General features: G+C 38.9%; 1 pseudogene; it reads left to right on the top strand.

Annotated features, from left to right (window-relative positions):
- The first annotated feature begins 13,590 nt into the window (after positions 1-13,590).
- On the top strand, positions 13,591-14,049 carry LOC118858398 (annotated as a pseudogene).
- The last annotated feature ends 3,472 nt before the right edge of the window (positions 14,050-17,521 follow it).

Here is a 17,521-nt window from a genome sequence, read left to right as displayed (position 1 = left end):
AATAGTAAGTAGGTATATATGTGTATATGTATATTAACGGTATATTTTGTATATGTGTGTATATATAAACAGTATAACAAATCATTTGTGTGTGCATATATGTGTACATAGGTATATAAATGGTATAACAAATAATATATGTATATATATGCATAAAAATAGTAGATAGGTATTGTGGTGTTAATGTGATGAAAGATCTTCCTGCCCATTCATCCCCTTAATAGGCCTCAGGTGGAGCTAGTTAAGGGAAGCTTGATTAGGGGAGGCTTGTTTGTAGGAAGGCCCACTCCCTTTTGCTAACTAGATGCCAAGCCCCAGGCCCACACCCTTTTTGCTGATTAGGTATAAAGCCCTCAGGCCCTAAGAAGGGTATATATAGATATACAGATATATAGATATATCTATATATACCCTGAGAGTAACCATTAAGGTCAGAATTCAGCCCAAGGGAAGGAGAGAGAGAACTTCAAGGGCTTTCAGAACTGCAAGCTCTCAGAACTGCGGGAGGAAAGGATGCATGCAAGCAGACAGCTAGGGTTTGTGAGTCAGTGTTTACAGGGAAGCCCCAGCAGAAGGGAAGGTTACAGGATGGCTAGGCTCCTTGTTGCGATATTGTATTTTAATTTCCTTGCTGTTACATTGAAGTGAACTTACAGGTTTGGGGATACAGTTGTTGCTATGTTGAATTGGAATTATTGGTTTGGGGATTTGATCCTCTGGTATCTGAATAAATGTTTTACTTCTTCTGCCTTCTATATAGAGAGTCTCTTATATTTTGCGATTCTGAAATATACAGGCATATTCATGGTCACCATCGATATTGTGAATCTTGCCTTACTGATACAGGTATATGAGTTGTTGTTATTTGTCCTTCATTCTGGAAGAAGACCAATGATATCAGGAAGGTGATGTCTTGACTTGCAAGTGAATTGGAGTATACGCGCATAAATAGAATATGTATATATGTGTATATATGTGTGGATATAAATAGTATAACAAATAGTATATGTGTGCATATGTGTGTATGTATGTATATAATAGTATAATAAAGTCTATATGCATATATGTACATTTATATGAGTATACGAATGGTATAATAGTAGATATCTATGTATATAGATAGTATATTGTGTATATGTATACATATATGTGTGTGTATATAAATAGTATAACAAAAAGTAGATGAGTGTATATGTGTATAGGTAAAAAACAGTATAACAAATAGTATATGTGTGTATATGTATACAAATAGTGTAACAAATAGCATATGTGTACATATATACAAATAGTACAACAAATAGTATATATATATATGTATACAGAAAATATAATGAAATATATATAAATGTATGAGCATGTGTGTGCACATATACGTATATTTTATATATAGTACAAGCTTTAAAGCTCTAAATGAATGCTAGTTATTATTAATTGTAGTAATTATTTGAAAGAATAAATGAAAAGGCATTTATTCATTGTTTACAATGCCAAGCACTGTGTTAAACACTTCTAGGATTAAAAATAGTTTAAAAAGAGAAAATCTTGTCCTCAAGGAGCTTATACTCTAATAAAGGAAGACCACACATACAGGGGAGTGATGAAGGGAAGGCTATTGTTCTGAGGAGGTTGGGGGTGAGGAAAAAAAAGTATGGTGGTGGTGGCAGCCAGAGAGTTGGCTTGGATGGATGGAGCAATGAAGTGTGAGTCTGAAGCATGGTCTGTTGTCCAGGGCCAGTCAATAGAAGGACTTTTTCTACTATACCCAGCTTTTTCCCTTATGTACTTGCCATATTTCACTTCATCCAGGCTAAGTGGCCAAGTTTCCCCGAAGCTCAAGACCCAGGACTATTTTTCAGTGTTTGGAAATGTCATAATAGAGTGGGGAAGACACTAAAATTCTGAGCATCACTTTTGTAGGCAGCTAAATGGAACCATTGTGAACAGAGCGCTGGGCCTGATGTCAGGAAGATTCATTTCCTCAGTTCAAATCTGGCCTCAGACTCCTACTAGCTGTGTGACCCTGGGCAAGTCACTGAATCCTGTTTGCCTCAGTTTCCTCATCTGTAAAATAAGCTGGAGAAGGAAATGCCAATATATTTGCCAAGAAAACCCCAAATGGGGTCACAGTCAGACACAACTAAAAAAACAACTGAAAGATGAAAAAACTTTTGTACTTTGATTGGATTTACTACTCTATGAAGATCATGGCCCCTCCCTCCAGATTTCATCCTGTGTGATTCTTGTCTATGTTTTCCCATGAGCTCCCCATAAAAGACCTACAATGACACATATGTCAATGGAGACGGGTGGCAATTTGCTCAAAAAGCTCCCACTTATGTCTAAATAGTTCTTTTCTTTCAAAATCTAGATTAAATGTTATTTCCTCTTGTTACTAATATAGGCTGGTTTTGGGTACCACCACCTGGGTACAGAAGGCCTTTTAAAAATGCCCTCAGTTTTGGGAGCTCTGTCTCCCACACCCTGAGATTACTTTGTATGTGTTTTTAATCTACTTACCAGTAAACATGTTGTAAACTTCCCTCCATCCATGGAATGTAAACTCCTTCAGGCCAGAAACTAGTTTTTTTTGTTCTTCGTATCCCTATTTTTGAGGCACATAGTAGGCATTTAATAAGGGCAGCAGGTTGACATGGTGGATAGAGTGCCAGGCCTGGAGTCAGGAAGATCTTAGGTCAAATCCAGCCTCAGACTCTTAGCTGTGTGGCCCTGGGCAAGTCGCTTAACCCTGCTTGCCTCAGTTTCCTCACCTGTAAAATAAGCTGGAGAAGGAAATGGCAACTCCCCTTAGGTATCTTTGCCAACAAAACCCTAAATGGGGTCATGAAGAGTCATGATTGAAAAACTTAATAACAATAGGCATTTAACAAATGCTCGTTGAATTGAGTTGAATCAACTCATAGGTGACTGGCATTTAGTCACCATACGGTGTTGAGTAAGTAGGACGGGAGTATTTGTCCCAGGAGATTTTTTTTTTAAAGTAAATTGGAACCTGTTTTATCTCTAAGGATCAGCTGGCCTTTCCTGAAACCTAAAAAATACTCAAATGGATCCATGATCTCCTTGATATGGATGTTTCCAGAGATACAGAGCATAACCCATCAGGAAGCATAACCTTGATTAAGGGAGGCTTGTTTGTAGGACGGCCCACTCCCTTTTGCCCCAGTCTATCTTGTGGGACTCTCTCTCATCCATGTGCTTCCATAAGTTTGCCACAGAAGGTCGGCTCAGCATCCTGGAAGGCTTCACCAGTTCCTCCACCATCACTAAAGATACCAGTGGAACACTAAGGCCAGCCTCTGGTTAGCCAGCCCTCTCACCCTCTCATCAGCCCATCCTTTTTGGTCCAACATTTCTTTAATGTCATCCCTTGTTACTCTTCTTCTTCCCAGTTCCCTATTCTTTGTGTGTTGCAGCCTGGGAATATCCTCCATGAATCTCTCTGTTGTTCCCCTGAGTGAGAGTCATTTTTAATTCTTCCGAGACTATAATGTTTCATGATTTGCAGGCAAACAATAACACTTACTGAATGTTGGTAATTTTTTTTAAATCGGCCTTTGTTTCTGGGTGAAATTTGGGGGTCATAAAAGCACTGCAAGAAATGTAAGAAAAGAAAATGTGGTCAGGGGTCCTTAACAATGCAGCATCACCATCTGGTGGCAGCTACCCCAGCATTATAGATGCCAGGATTCTGGAAATGACAACCCATTTCTAAATAGGAATATTACTAATTCAGCTATTACCAGGAACTGAAGGCTTCACAGAGGGCTAACCCATGTATCAGAGGCCCCAGGAATAGTCTCAATAATATTTGTGGAAGTTCTACATGCATAGTGGAGTTGTTGAGGTTGAGATGAGGTCCAGGAACCCCAAGAAAGGGTAGTTGAGGGGGTGAGTACTGGAGAGGGTCGGGGCCATCTGGAATGAATTCACAGACTCAAAGCGTTCTTTAAGTCAAAGTGGCAAAGATTTATTACACTTTTCAGCAGGCAAGAATTCTTAGGGAACCTGCAACCTTAGAGGGCTACAGATAAAGTTTATATAGGTTATTCTATAGTAAAACATGTGTGAAATATGCTAATTAGGTGATTCAGGGCAGGATTAGGGAATGGTTAAGGAGTGGTCAGTTCTTAAAGGAACATGCACTTTTTGCATCTACTGCACCAGAGTTTCCCAGAATTCACTGGGAAATAGCCCAAAGAGGAGCTACATGGAGGTGTGGTTTTTAGGCCTTAAACATCACTAAGTCAACTAATGGCCAGGGTTGACTGGGAAACACCCAGGGTGCTTTCATCAATGTCTTGTTAGACAAGATAAATGTGAGGGAGTATACATATGTCTAAGTCTAGGATGCACATGATAGGTCAGTGAGTAGTAAATATCTCTATGACCCAGTACACAGCCAGTTCCGCCAGTACACAGGCAGTTCAAACTAATAAATTCTATAGGTACAGCTGGCCACTGTATCAGGAAGAAAGATTAGTGTTTTGTTAGGGCATGCTGTCCTGTTTTGCTAGAGAGAAACTGGTAGGGACAGTGTTAAGCTAGGGAGAGATGTGATTTTGGAATTGGGATCCAAGCACAGGCATCCAAGTACTCCAACAGTTTGATAAGGGATGATAGCACCTAGGGGCAGCTAAGTGTCACAGTGGATAGAGGGTCCACACCCAGGTTTGAAGTCAGGAAGACCTGAGTTCAAATTTAGCCTCAGATACTTATTAGCTGCGTGACCCTGGGCAAGTCACTGAACCCTGTTTGCCTCAGTTTCCTCATCTGTAAAATGAGCTGGAGAAGCAGATGGTTTACCTCTCCAGTATTTTTGCCAACAAAACCCCAAATGGGGTCAAGAAGAGTCAGACACAACAGAAACAAATAAATTATATAGTGGCACCTAAGGAATGTTGTACACCTAAAAAGTTCAGCTCGATTTTTACCAAGTATTTTCCATTGGGTAGGCATCTGAGAGAAAGAATCTGACTCTCTGCTTTTTCCTGTATTTGGAAAACACCTAGAATAGTATAGATCTCATGTCACAGAGCCATATAATCCAAGATATGCAAAGAACCATAGTAGTTATCTACCTGAACACGAATCCTTTCTACAATTTTACCAGAAAGTAGTCATTGAGCCTCTCCTTCCAAGGATGGGGAACTCATCTGAGTCCGAGACTGTCTATTCCATTTGGGGCCTGCTCTAATGGTTCCCTAGCTGTTCCTTGAATTGATGCTAAATGTGCTTGTCTGCAACATCCAGCCATTCAGCACTCCTTATTCTGTCCCTTGTGTCCAAGCAGCAGCTTAATCCCTCTCCCACAGGACAACCCTTCAAATACTAGAAGACAGTTATCCTTCCCTCCTACATCTCTTCCAGGCTAAGCATCCCCAGTTCTTAAAACTGATCCTTGTATATCATGGTCTCCAACCCCCTTACCATCCTGGTCACGCCCTGCCCCCATCCTACTCCAGAGTCAGTCAGTCACCACACATTTATTAAGTACCTACTATGTGCCAGGCATTGTGCCAAGTGCCAGGAATACAAAGGAAGGCAAAAGATATTCCTTCCTCTCAAGGACCTCATAGTCTAGTGAGGGAGATGACATATAGGCAAAATATGTACAGGATACATTGGAGATGATCTCTGAGGGGAGGCATAAAAATGAAAGAATATTGAGAAAGAATTCTTACAGAAGGTTGGATATTGCCTGAAACTTAAAGGAAGCCAGGAAAGGCAGGAGAGAGAGAGAGTTCTAAGCCTAGGGGACTAACAGTGAAAATGCCCAGGATGGGGACATACAGGGTTTTGTTTGATAAAGATGTCACTACATCACAAAGTATGTGGAGGACAGCAAGATCTCAGAAGGCTAAAGGATAGGAGAGGGCTAGGTTGTTGAATGCCAAACAGACAGTTTTATATTTGATGCCAGAGGTCACAGGGAGTCGCTGGAGTTCGTTCAATAGGTCAGAGCTGCCCTTAAGAAAGAACATCTGGACATTGGATGGACTAGAGTAGGGAGAGACTTGAGACAGGAAAACTAACCAGCAAGCAAGCTAGAGTAGTAGTCCAGGAGTGATAGGATAGCAATCTAGAAGAGAAAGCTCTCCTCTCAATATTAATGACGATCTGAATATTTATAATTATCAGTAACACTTTTCTTCTGAATAATGAACATTCAACAACGAACTGAAGATGGATCAAAGAAACCCACTATACTTTAGCAGCTCTAACTAAAGCAAGTCACTGACACTCAGCTGCCAGCTTTACATTTCTGGCAGTTAATAAGGTAGTGAGTCCTCTTTTAAGCTCTAGGGATCATTCAAAAGGATTAGGCTGTAGAGTTGCCCTCCAGGCTGGGATTCTCTGCACCAAACTAGTTTGTCTTCGCTTAGTTTAAAGGAGCACAAGTTAATTTCTTCTTCGGGGTTTGAGACTCAGATTACTTGTGGCTTTCTGACAGAAACTCAGCTGAAATCCTCGGGAGCTTCACACTCTATTTTCTATTTGCTGCCTTTTGGGCCCTGACAATAATAGCATGGCCCAGAAATCTTTGCTTCTGCCAGTCGCTGCAATATTGGAAAAGAAAAACTATCAGGGGATTTGTGGCTTAAGACCAAAGGATAGAGAAAATAGAAGATATACTAGGGAAAGAATGAGAAAGGATGGGAAAAGGGAAGAAATCTTGGGGATTCAGTTCAGCTCAAGAGACACTAACTCAACACCTACTGTGTGCAGAGCACTGTGCTAGGCTAACACAAAGCTTAGCTAAAACAGAGTCCCTGCCCTGCTGTATGCAATCTAGAAAGGAGAAATGGAAAGCATAGAAATATGTATAATATGAAATAATTTATGATAACAAATGTAAACAATATTTTTTAAGCCTGAGGAGGGTGTAGTCTTACTCTAGAATAGAAGTTTTATGATCAGTCAAGAAGTATTTATTAAGTAATTATATGCCTTCAAGAAATGGGCTAAGCACTAAAGAAAAAAAAATGAGGGAAAAAAATATGGTCTCTGCCCTCTCCCAGCTCATATTCTAGATGTTTGAACAACTATATATACACAAAATGTGTACGTAATACACAAGGTCTGTACATAATACATACAATGTGTATGTAATACACAAGATGCGTATGTAACACACAAGATGTGTACGTAATATACAATATGTGTACATAATACACAAGATGTGTATTACCTGCCTGTAGATGGCAGGTAATCTCGGATGGAAGGCACTGGCAGTGGGGTGACTCTTACAAAAAGTAAGACCATGAGATTTTGACTCACACTCATCAGATTGGCAAAAGTATAAAGAAGGAAATAGTCAATGGTAGAAGACCAGTGTAAAGACAGGTACATTAAAATATGGGGCAACTATGCTGGAAAATAACTTAGAACTTTATAAGAAAACTCATTAAATCCTGTTTACGTTTTGATCCACTGAACTCACTATTGGGCGTCTACCCTAAGGAGATCCATGGCAGAAAAAATGGTCCCATATATAACAAAATATTGATGGCATCACTTCTTTTGCTAGCAAAAAAAAAAGAAAGAAATGAATAAAATGCACAGTTGTCAAACAAGAAATGACTGCGTTAATTATAGTACCTGAACTTATTGGAATATTATTGTGCCACAAGAAACAACAAACATGAAGAATTCAGAAAAAGGTGGGAAGATTTGTATGAACTGACACAGAATGGAAATGGCAGGACCAATAGATCAGTATACTTAATGACTACACTAATGTAAATGAAAGCAACATTACAAGGAAGCCAAATTTTGATTGGGATTAATTGCAAGGGGCAATTTTGTTTCCAGAGAACAGTGAATATAACCCATATACCCTCCTTGTTGGCAGTGAGGTAGAATGCTGTGGGTACGGAACACAGCATATGTTGTCAGACTTGGTAGCTTTTAGTTGCTTTGTTGGTCAATTGTGCTTACCAGTTTGTTTTTGGGAAGAGAGAGGAAGTTTACCAGGAAATTGATTTTAAAAAGAGGAAATTTTTAAAAAGAGGATTGAGAGGGAAAGGATTGAAGAAAAAGATTTGGTTTTGGTTTTATAATTGTAACCTTTGTGACAAATGCTTTCACTTGAAATAAAAGGCCTGAGGATGCTTTGAGGGCTTCTGGTTTTCCTGATTCATTGTGTCTATCCAGGGGATCCAGAGACCTCCAGCCTGGTACCTCTTGGTGCGTTAATCACCGGCTTTCCTTGCAACCACACAGTTCACATGGGTCAAAGAATGAACTGGCTTATTTCACAGGTCAACAAACACAAACTGGGCTTATCGAAGACCCTTAGAAAATAATATTATCTACCACACAACAGCTATTCCCAGAAGCTGTTTAGTCTCAGTCACTTTCAGTGTTGTCCTAGCCAGGGTCTCAGTAAGATCCTCAGCGTGGGGTTCCTCCCATAGCTGCTCTGGAGGTCTGCAACAACCTCACTGTACCTGCAATTCACACTTCCACTGTCTCTCACCTGATGTCTCCCACCTGCATGAGTACCTTCTTCCAGAGAATTAACCTCATGCTCTTTACTGAGAGCCTGCACATACGCTCCCAAAGTGGATGATGCTGCTCCTGAACGATGTGGGGAGGTGGGGAATGCTCATAGTCTCAGGTGCAATTGGAGGATGTTGAATAAAAATAAGAGGGTGGTAGAAGCATAAGGAAAAAAAGGGAAGAGAATTTTGAAAAATTGTTCACACATGTTTCATCTGTTGTGTAACAGAGTTAAAGTCATAGTATTATTTTCCAAATAAACTGTTCAGGCAATCGGAGTTTTCCCTGTTCTTCCCTTTTGGGATGCTAAGACTATCAAGTCTCCCCTTTGTTTGAATTGGTGGGAAACCTTTTGCTGTCTTTGTTTTGGAATATTTCTCAGCCTTTTCTCAGCACTGAGGCAATCAGGAGTCATTGGCTTGTATATGATGTGGTATTGGGGAGAGGAACTTTCACACACCCAGCCTGGGTGAGGTCAGAGCCCTCAGGGCTGCAAACAGGATATAATTGAGGGGAGCTTGGTGTTTGACTTTTAGGGCACACTCATGGAAGGAGTGTTGAGACTCTGGACAAGCCGTAACTGCCCCCCAGCTTTGCTAACCCAGATGTTGGTTTGTATTTGGTCTGTTTATAGTGTATGTTTGTAATCTGTTTGTATTTACTCTGAAGTTCAGTTTGCTGGTTTTTCCTCCTGAACTAAGTGAATGGTATTTGTATGTTTAATTAAAGTGAGGTTGTTAACCCCTTAAGGTTACTTTCTTTAGGAAAGCAGATCAAATAACCTGTGTTAGCAGCCCTTCTGTATGCTGGTTGTTGTTGGTTTTACACAGCCACAGTAGCTGCTAGCCAAATTGTTGCTACATAAACACACAAAATGCAAGCTATAATTGATCGGTGGTCAAGTCCACTGACAGGTCTTAACAAGCAAGTGTTGGCATGCAAGCCAGTTGGGCATTGTTGGGAAGTCCAGCATGCATCGGCAGGAATATATGGGTGTAATGACTTGTTTATAATATGGTACCACACAGTTACATGACACAATATTGCATCATCACAATTTCAGTGGAAGAAAAAAACACATATTTACAATAAATTATTAAATTTAAAATGTATCATTTTTTTAAAAATATATTTTATATTTTTTTGAAACAACACAAATTTTTTAAAAAAAGTTAAAGAAAGTAGATTTCCAGTGGGGCGCTGAGTAATTTTTTCTAAAAGAGGGCGGTAGGCCAAATAAGTTTGGGAACCTCTGGTCTACAGGCTCAAAGATTCCAATCTCTATTCTCTTGTCTCTCAGTCCCCAACCATTCCTTGTGGGTACCTGGGTGGGGTTATTCAAATTATCCAAGGATGCTTCCTAAAATACTTATGAGAAGGGTGAACCACTCATTCCTTGGCATTACAGGAAGATGTGAGTTCAAATCCTGTTTCATAACCTTAGGCAAGTCACTTAATGTCATAGCCTCAATTTCCTGTAAAATAAGGATAATAAAAGCACTTACCTCACAAGGTTGTCCTGAGTGTCCAAGGAGACAACATATGTAAAGAACTTCGAAAACCTTAAACACTATATATTATTGTTGTTCAGTCATTTTAGTCATGCCTGACTCTTTGTGACCCCATTTGGAGTTTTCTTGGCAAAGATAGTGGAGTGGTTTGCCATTTCCTTCTCCAGCTCATTTTACAGATGAGGAAACTGAGGCAGACAGAGTTAAGTGACTTGCCTAGGGTCATACATCTTGTAAGTGTCTGAGGTCAGATTGAACTCAGGTCTACCTGACTCCAGACCCCATGCTCTATCCACTGTGCCACCTGGCTGGACAGGGAAAAGAAAGATTTGTAGTCTTTGCTATTTCATTGTTTTATGCTGATTATCTTTGGCTTCAGAGGCTTCATAACAAACATTAAGCCCATGAAGAAATGGGTTCTAGGGGATGGCAGTTAACTGTTCTCCATGTCCACAAAGTATAGGCTAAGAGGGAGTGATTTAAAGTGAAGCATGAGGGAATTAGATTTAGATATTAGGAAGGCCTTTCTGACTGAGAGTGTTATGAGATATTAGAACACATCAGCAAGGGAGATTGTGGCAGTTTTTTCTCTAGAAGTCTTATCAGATTAAATCATTCTCTAAGTATATCCTATCTGGAAACAGGACATGGACTCCTGGCCCTACCGCTTAATACCAAGGTCACGTATAGTCTTGAGGAAGCCCCTTGAACTCAGTTCAATTAGAAAATGAGGAAATTGTGTTCTATGACCTCAAAACTCCTTTATAGCCCTAAATTTGTGTTTCTACGATGGTGTGAATTACCTTCTCAGGCATAGTCCAACTTTAGGAGCCTATAACTTTTTCTTTGACTTACTCAAAAGATCATAGATCTATAGTTAGAAGCAGCATTAGAGGACATCTAGTGAAGTCCAAGGAGGCTAAGAGACTTGCAAAAAGTTGCACGAGTAGAAAGGTGAGATTTGAACTCACAACTTTTGACTTCAAAATCTGTGCTCTCAATAGAGCTCATCATAATTACCTTCAGAGGGAGAGGGCTTATATGGAAAAAAAAGCAGAAACTCATGACTTCTAAGTTTCATTTTTCATTATATCTAGTGCCTTATAAACATAAATACTCCATTCTGAACAAAAAAGTAAAGTAATATTTGAAAAGAGGAAAAGAAATGAAATCAGAAAGTATTGAAAAGGAAAGGGATGTAGAAGATTCAGTGTCTCAAAGAACTGCAAGCATATTTGCAAAAATAAACTCAGAGTTCAATGGTCAACAAAGCGTTTGAGGCCAAATGTTCATTAGTCATTACATTTTCAAAATAACTGTGGTTTTCACCACAGGAATTGAACTAATTGAAACTGCTGAGTTCACATCATTTTGGGAGTTTTTAGAAATGGAAAAGTCACGTTATCTAAACAACAACAACAGTACAAAGAACAAAGTAGAAGGAAGTATAATTCACAGGAACATGTTGTATATTTCTCGAGGAGGGATCCTGATGGTTGAATCAGTTCAACTGAGTAAGGCTACCCTATTTTTTTCCAGTAAATCCAGGGATATGTGGATTTGTAGCTGGGTGGCACAGTGGAGAGACCACTGGTTCTAGAGTCAGGAAGACCTGAATTCAAATCTGGCCTCAGATACTTACTAACTGCATGACTCTGGATAAATCACTTAACCTCTGTTTGCCTCAGTTTCCTCATCTGTAAAATGAAGATAATAGATAATGATAGCACCTATCTCACAGGATTGTTGTGAGGATCAAATGAGATATTTGTAAAGAGTTTAGCATAGTGCCTGGAACACAGTAGGCACAATAAAAATGTTAGTTGTAATAGTGGGAGTTATTATTAATTATTATTATTAATTACATTTGTGTACTATCCTCCATAAACAAACTACTCTGATGTCTCCTTGTGGTAACGAAATGAACTTTGGTCCTTGAAGAGCTCACAAGTTCTGGTAGGACCTGCCTAGCTAGAGAGAACCATTGGATCACAGATTTAGAGCTAGACAGAACCTTAGAGGTCATCTAGTACAACGCTCCTCATTTTAGTGTGAGTAAAGGGAGACCCCAAGAGTCACACAGGTGATAAGTGGCAGAGCCATGATTTTATCCCAAGTTGTCTGAATCCAAATCTAGCACACTTTCCACCATATCCCATTGCCCCTCTTCAAAGTGATGCTCAATGACCAGCCTATCTCTTCCCAGAGAGACACGACGTCAGAAGACTGAACAATCAGTGATGAAGTTGCTTGGCCATAGAGACTGATGGTTGACTCATGAGTAAGGTGCTAAGGAGCTGCAATATATGTTAGTGGAAGATATATCTTTGCTGACAAAATCACAGATCTTTGAAATATTCATCTGTTGAACCTCACTGTTGTGAGTAACACAAAATAAGGACAAACATTAGTCCAACCATTGTACTCAGTTAAATATTTAGAGCACTATTCATCAAATTTGTGATAGATTTTTAAACTCATTCTGTCATGTGGTAGATTAGCAGAGACAAAGGCCAACTGAAAGAGACTGTTTTCTTTGATATAGAATACTGTGGACTTCCATTCCTTTCAGTACTCAGTCCATTTGACATTTACATAGTACATCTATAAACTACTCTCTCATACCCCAGAAAACATGCCTTACCCAGAGCATCGCTCCTCCCATTTCAGTCTCTAGTTTAACCCCAGGTCTGGCTGGGTCGACACTGACTCTTTCCTGGCCATCTTCCTCTGTACTTTTTCTAAGCTCCTTTTTTACACAAGTAGAAATCTGAAGGTCAGGAAAGGGAGGGAAAGTGTTCAGGGAACAGCAGCTGCCATGTTTGCCTTTGAAGAAGGAGCCAATGTGTTGCTGTGCTGGACCACTCTGGTTTTTTTTAATATGATTATTCAGAAAACTCTCCCTTTTTTGCTGCTGCTTCCTTTTTATCCAAATACAAAACTCCCATGCTAGTCCAGGAACCTTCCCCACATGTTGAGTGAAATGACAGTCATAATTATGGAAGTTTGGTGTGTCAACTGAGATACTTTAATAAGGCATCTATGGAGTTTTAGTGAGTTACCTATGGAATCTTAGTGAGGCAGCCATGGAACTTTAGTGATGTAACTAAGCAGTTTTGGTGGGGTAACCAAGAAAAGTTGGTGAAGTAACTAAGTGCCTTTGGTGAAGGAACTGAAGGCCTGGGTGAGGTAGCTAAGGAGACTTGGTGAGGTAACTGAGAAACCTTGGTGAAGTAAGGAAGAGCTTTAGTGAAGTAATAAAGGAGTTTTAGATGAGGTAACTAAGGCGCTTTGGAAAAATAACTAAGGAGGTACTAAGCAGAAGTGAGATAACTACGGAACTTTGGTGAGTAACTAAAAAGTTCTGGTGAGGTAACCAAAGAATATTTGTTCCTTGTAGTCCTTTTTGGCCTTTAAATTCAGAGTTTTCTTGGAAAGTTTTGTTTCCATTCTTCAGGGGCAGTTTTAGCTATGATTTCCATCTTCTGGAGCCAACCAAGGGTAAATAAACTAAAAAAGCTCTTCCAGAAAAGGCTCTCACACCACCACTGCAGCCATGTCTCTTGTAATCCCCATGAAGTCCCAGAACATTTTGAGAGTGCTCAACACCAACATTGATGGACGGTGGAAAACAGCTTTTGCCATCACAGCTATCAAGGGTGTGGGTCAAAGATATGCTCATGTAGCACTGAAGAAAGCAGGCATTGACCTCACCAAGTGGGCTGGTGAGCTCACTGAAGATGAGGTGGAGCATGTGATCACCATTATGCAGAATCCCCAGCAACACAAGATTCCAGACTGGTTCCTTAACAGGCAGAAGGATGTAAAGGATGGAAAATATAGCCAGGTTCTGGCCAATGGTCTGGACAATAAGCTGCATGAAGATCTGGAGTGACTGAAGAAGATTCAGGCATATCGTGGGCTTCAGCACTTCTAGGGTCTCCAGGTTTGAGGCCAGCACACCAAGACTACAGGCCGCAGGGGTCGCACTGTGGGTGTGTCCAAGAAGAAGTAAACAACTTCACTGGCCTTGTCCATTAATAAATATTTTATAACAAAAAAAAAAAATCTCATTTTTTCTGCCCCTAACAAATCCAGCACAAGAATATGAGTTATTCATAAGATTAAAATGCATATGTTGGTAAATCAACAGGGAAGTGTTCCAAATAGTCATCCATTCCTTTTTTAGTGGAGAGTTAGAGAATCTTTGTGACTTTAGAGTTGTTCCAACTTGAAACCAGCTTATTCGGTTAACTTTTGATACAAAATAGAATTTTAAATTTTCTCTGACCATGTATTCACAAGCAAGAAAACAAACATAATGTTATTTTCTGTATTATTGCATCAAAATTTTAAAAATTAAAACCACTCTGCATCTAAAATGCCATGTTCTCAGAAAGTCTTGGTTCTACACTGTATTTTAACAAAATAAAATATTAATAGAATACCAAATAGGATTTATTAAATGCATAGAACAATTAAATACATAAATGAAACCCTAGAGTCAGAAGCTAAGCCACCATCTTACCAAAAGTTATTCATTCATTTATTAGAAGATATCAGGTTTTTTAAGGGGAGAACAAGAATCTTTATTACATATAGCTTTGTTGCAGTAACTAGAGAGTTTGGTGAGTTAATTAAGCTTTGGTAAAGTAACTAAGGACTTTTGGCAACCTCCTGCTTCCCCTCCTGGCAGGAAGTCGTCCTTGGAGCACGGAACAGAGGAGCAGAGGCTAGAGATGTTTATCCTGCCTTCCTTCAAGCCACACAATGACATCCCCATGGACGTATGTAGGACATCCCTCTCTATACAAAAAGTGTGTATATTAAACTTATTATGTCAGTATCAATGCTGCCCTTCTTGTCTCTGTCCAATTCTGAACTTGATTCTGCTTTCTTCTCCATATTTTTAAAATGTTTTGTTGGTACTTTTACTCTTTTTTTTTTCATTTCAACCACTAACTTCACACTGTTTTCTCAACTCTTCCCCCCACCCCCAAAATAAAGCTCTTCCCTTAATAGCAATTATAATTGAGCAAAACAGATCCACAAATTGGCTGTCTAGAACTTTATGTCTCAGTCTCCACCTCTAGTCCATTACCTTTCTGCCAGATGGAAACCATGATTCATTATCACTGTTCTGGGGTCATAATTGTAACAATCAAAGTTCCTAAGTCTTTCAGAGTTTTCAGTAGTTGGATGCAGTACCCAACGCTGCTTAACATTAGAGAGTAATAATATGAGAAATACAAATCAAAACAGCCCTGAGGTTTCAATCATATCCAGAAAAATTTACAAAGAAGACAGCTTCATGGAAAAACAAACACACTCATGTGCTGCTGGTGGAACTATAAATTGGCCCCACTATTCCGGAAAGCAATTTGCCACTATGCTAACACAATGGCTAACATGTCCATGCTCATCGATCTCATATATCCAAATGAGGTTGACAATAGGAAGAAAGGTTCAGTATGCACCATGATATTTATAGTGGCACTTTTAGTAGTAGCAAAGACCTGGAGACCAATAGATGCTAAGCAATTGGGGAATGGATAAACAGATTGCAGTACAATGACCCTTGTGTTCATTGGAAATGAATGAACCATAAGAAACAATGAATATGAAGAATACAGGAAAACATAGAAAGACTTACATAAACTCATACAAAATGAAGTAAGCAGAACCAAGAAAACAATATACACAATGATTATAACAATGTAAGTGGGAGGAAGAATAATTATAACAAAATGAAAACTAAAGGCTATATAATTATAATGAATTATATAGAGAGAATTATCCATTATAGAATATATGGAATTATGTGCTATATATAATTATTTGTATTATAATTTTATTATAATTATTAATAATTATATGTTATATATAATTATATACCATATATACTATAGAATTGTAAATTTGGTCCCAAATAAGAAGGCATCTCCCTCCCTTCCTTACAGAAGTGGTGACTATGCATGAATAATACTGCATTTTTTTCTCTCCTTTTTTTTTAAAAAGTTGTTATAAAGGAATGGCTCTCTGGTTGGGGGAAGGGAAGGAATATATTGGGAAGTGATAATGAGTTAAAAATGGAAAAATAATAATAATAATTTTATAATGTCCTTTGCCTGGAAGGAACAGATTGTATGATTTTTTTTCTTCCTATCTATAGTTAGAGTACTACTGAGAGTCACTTATCACAGGAAAAAAAAGGTTATCAAATTTGGGACGTATCTTTTTGTAAAAGAAAAATGCCTAATTCCTTTAATGCACTTTGCCAGGAAATAAACAGCGAACTCTATGTGTGGAGAAAATCTTGGTAAATGTTATTTTGGAAAACTAAAGGTTTTGGAAGATTTTTGTTTGTTTGGGGAGCATCTGACAAATAAATACTTGATAGTTAAATATTTTGATTTTTTTCTTATATTTGAGTCTAGAATTCTGCTGAAATCTTTGCAGTGTATTTCCCCTGTCTTCTAATATCTTTTTTCAAATATGTGTGTGTGTGTGTGTGTGTGTGTGTGTGTGTGTGTGTGTGTATCTTATACTTCCTGGGATTTATTTCATTCATTTGGTGACTCAATTAAATTTGTAGTTGTTTAAACCAAGCAGGTCAATTTCCCAAATACGCAAATGGATTTGTGATCTCACTGATTTGGAATTTCCTTCCAATGATCCATCAGAATATCAACAAGCATTTATTAATCACCTACTGTGTGCTAGGTACAAAGCTAGTTATTAAGGCTACAAAGACAAAAATGAAACAGTCCCTCCCCTCAAAGTGTTTACATTCTATAGAAGGAGAAAACATTCACACACAAAAAGCATATATAGAATTTATACAAAATGAATACAAGGTAATTTTGGGAGAAAGGGCATAAGGAGCTAGGTGGATCATGTAGAAAGTGGTGCTTGAGCAGAATCTTAAAGAAAATGGATTCTGTGGGTCAGAGGTGAGGAGGGAATGCATTCCCTGTATGGCCAACGGTCAGTACAAATGTATCAAATATGAGAAACAGTAAAAAGTCCACTTCGACTAGATTGTACAGTACAGGACGGGAAGTAATTTATAATAAGGCTGGGCAACTAGGTGTTGCAGTGCATAGAGTGCCAGACCTAAAGTCAGGAAGACTCAACCCCCTGAATTCAAATCTGGCCTCAGACACTTACTTACTAGCTGTATGACCCTGGACATGTCACCTAACCCTATTTGCCTCAGTTTCCTCATCTGTAAAAGGAGTGGAGAAATGGCAAACCACTCCAATATCTCCATCAAACGGGGTCACAGAGAATTGGACATGACTGAAAAATGACTTAACAACGACATAAGAAGGCTAGGGTAGGTGGGTTGGACACAGGTTGTGAAGGGCTTTAAATACCAAACAGAAGAGATTGTATTTGATCTTTAAAGTAATAAGGAGCTACTCTGATTATGGAAAGCCATTTTGGCAGTTCAGTGGATGATGAAGGGAAAAGGGAAAAGTCTT

The sequence above is a fragment of the Trichosurus vulpecula genome, chromosome 7 (genome assembly GCF_011100635.1).
Source record: "Trichosurus vulpecula isolate mTriVul1 chromosome 7, mTriVul1.pri, whole genome shotgun sequence".
NCBI lineage: Eukaryota > Metazoa > Chordata > Mammalia > Diprotodontia > Phalangeridae > Trichosurus > Trichosurus vulpecula.
Note: the sequence above shows the minus strand (reverse complement) of the source record. Positions and strands in the feature narration are given on the sequence as shown.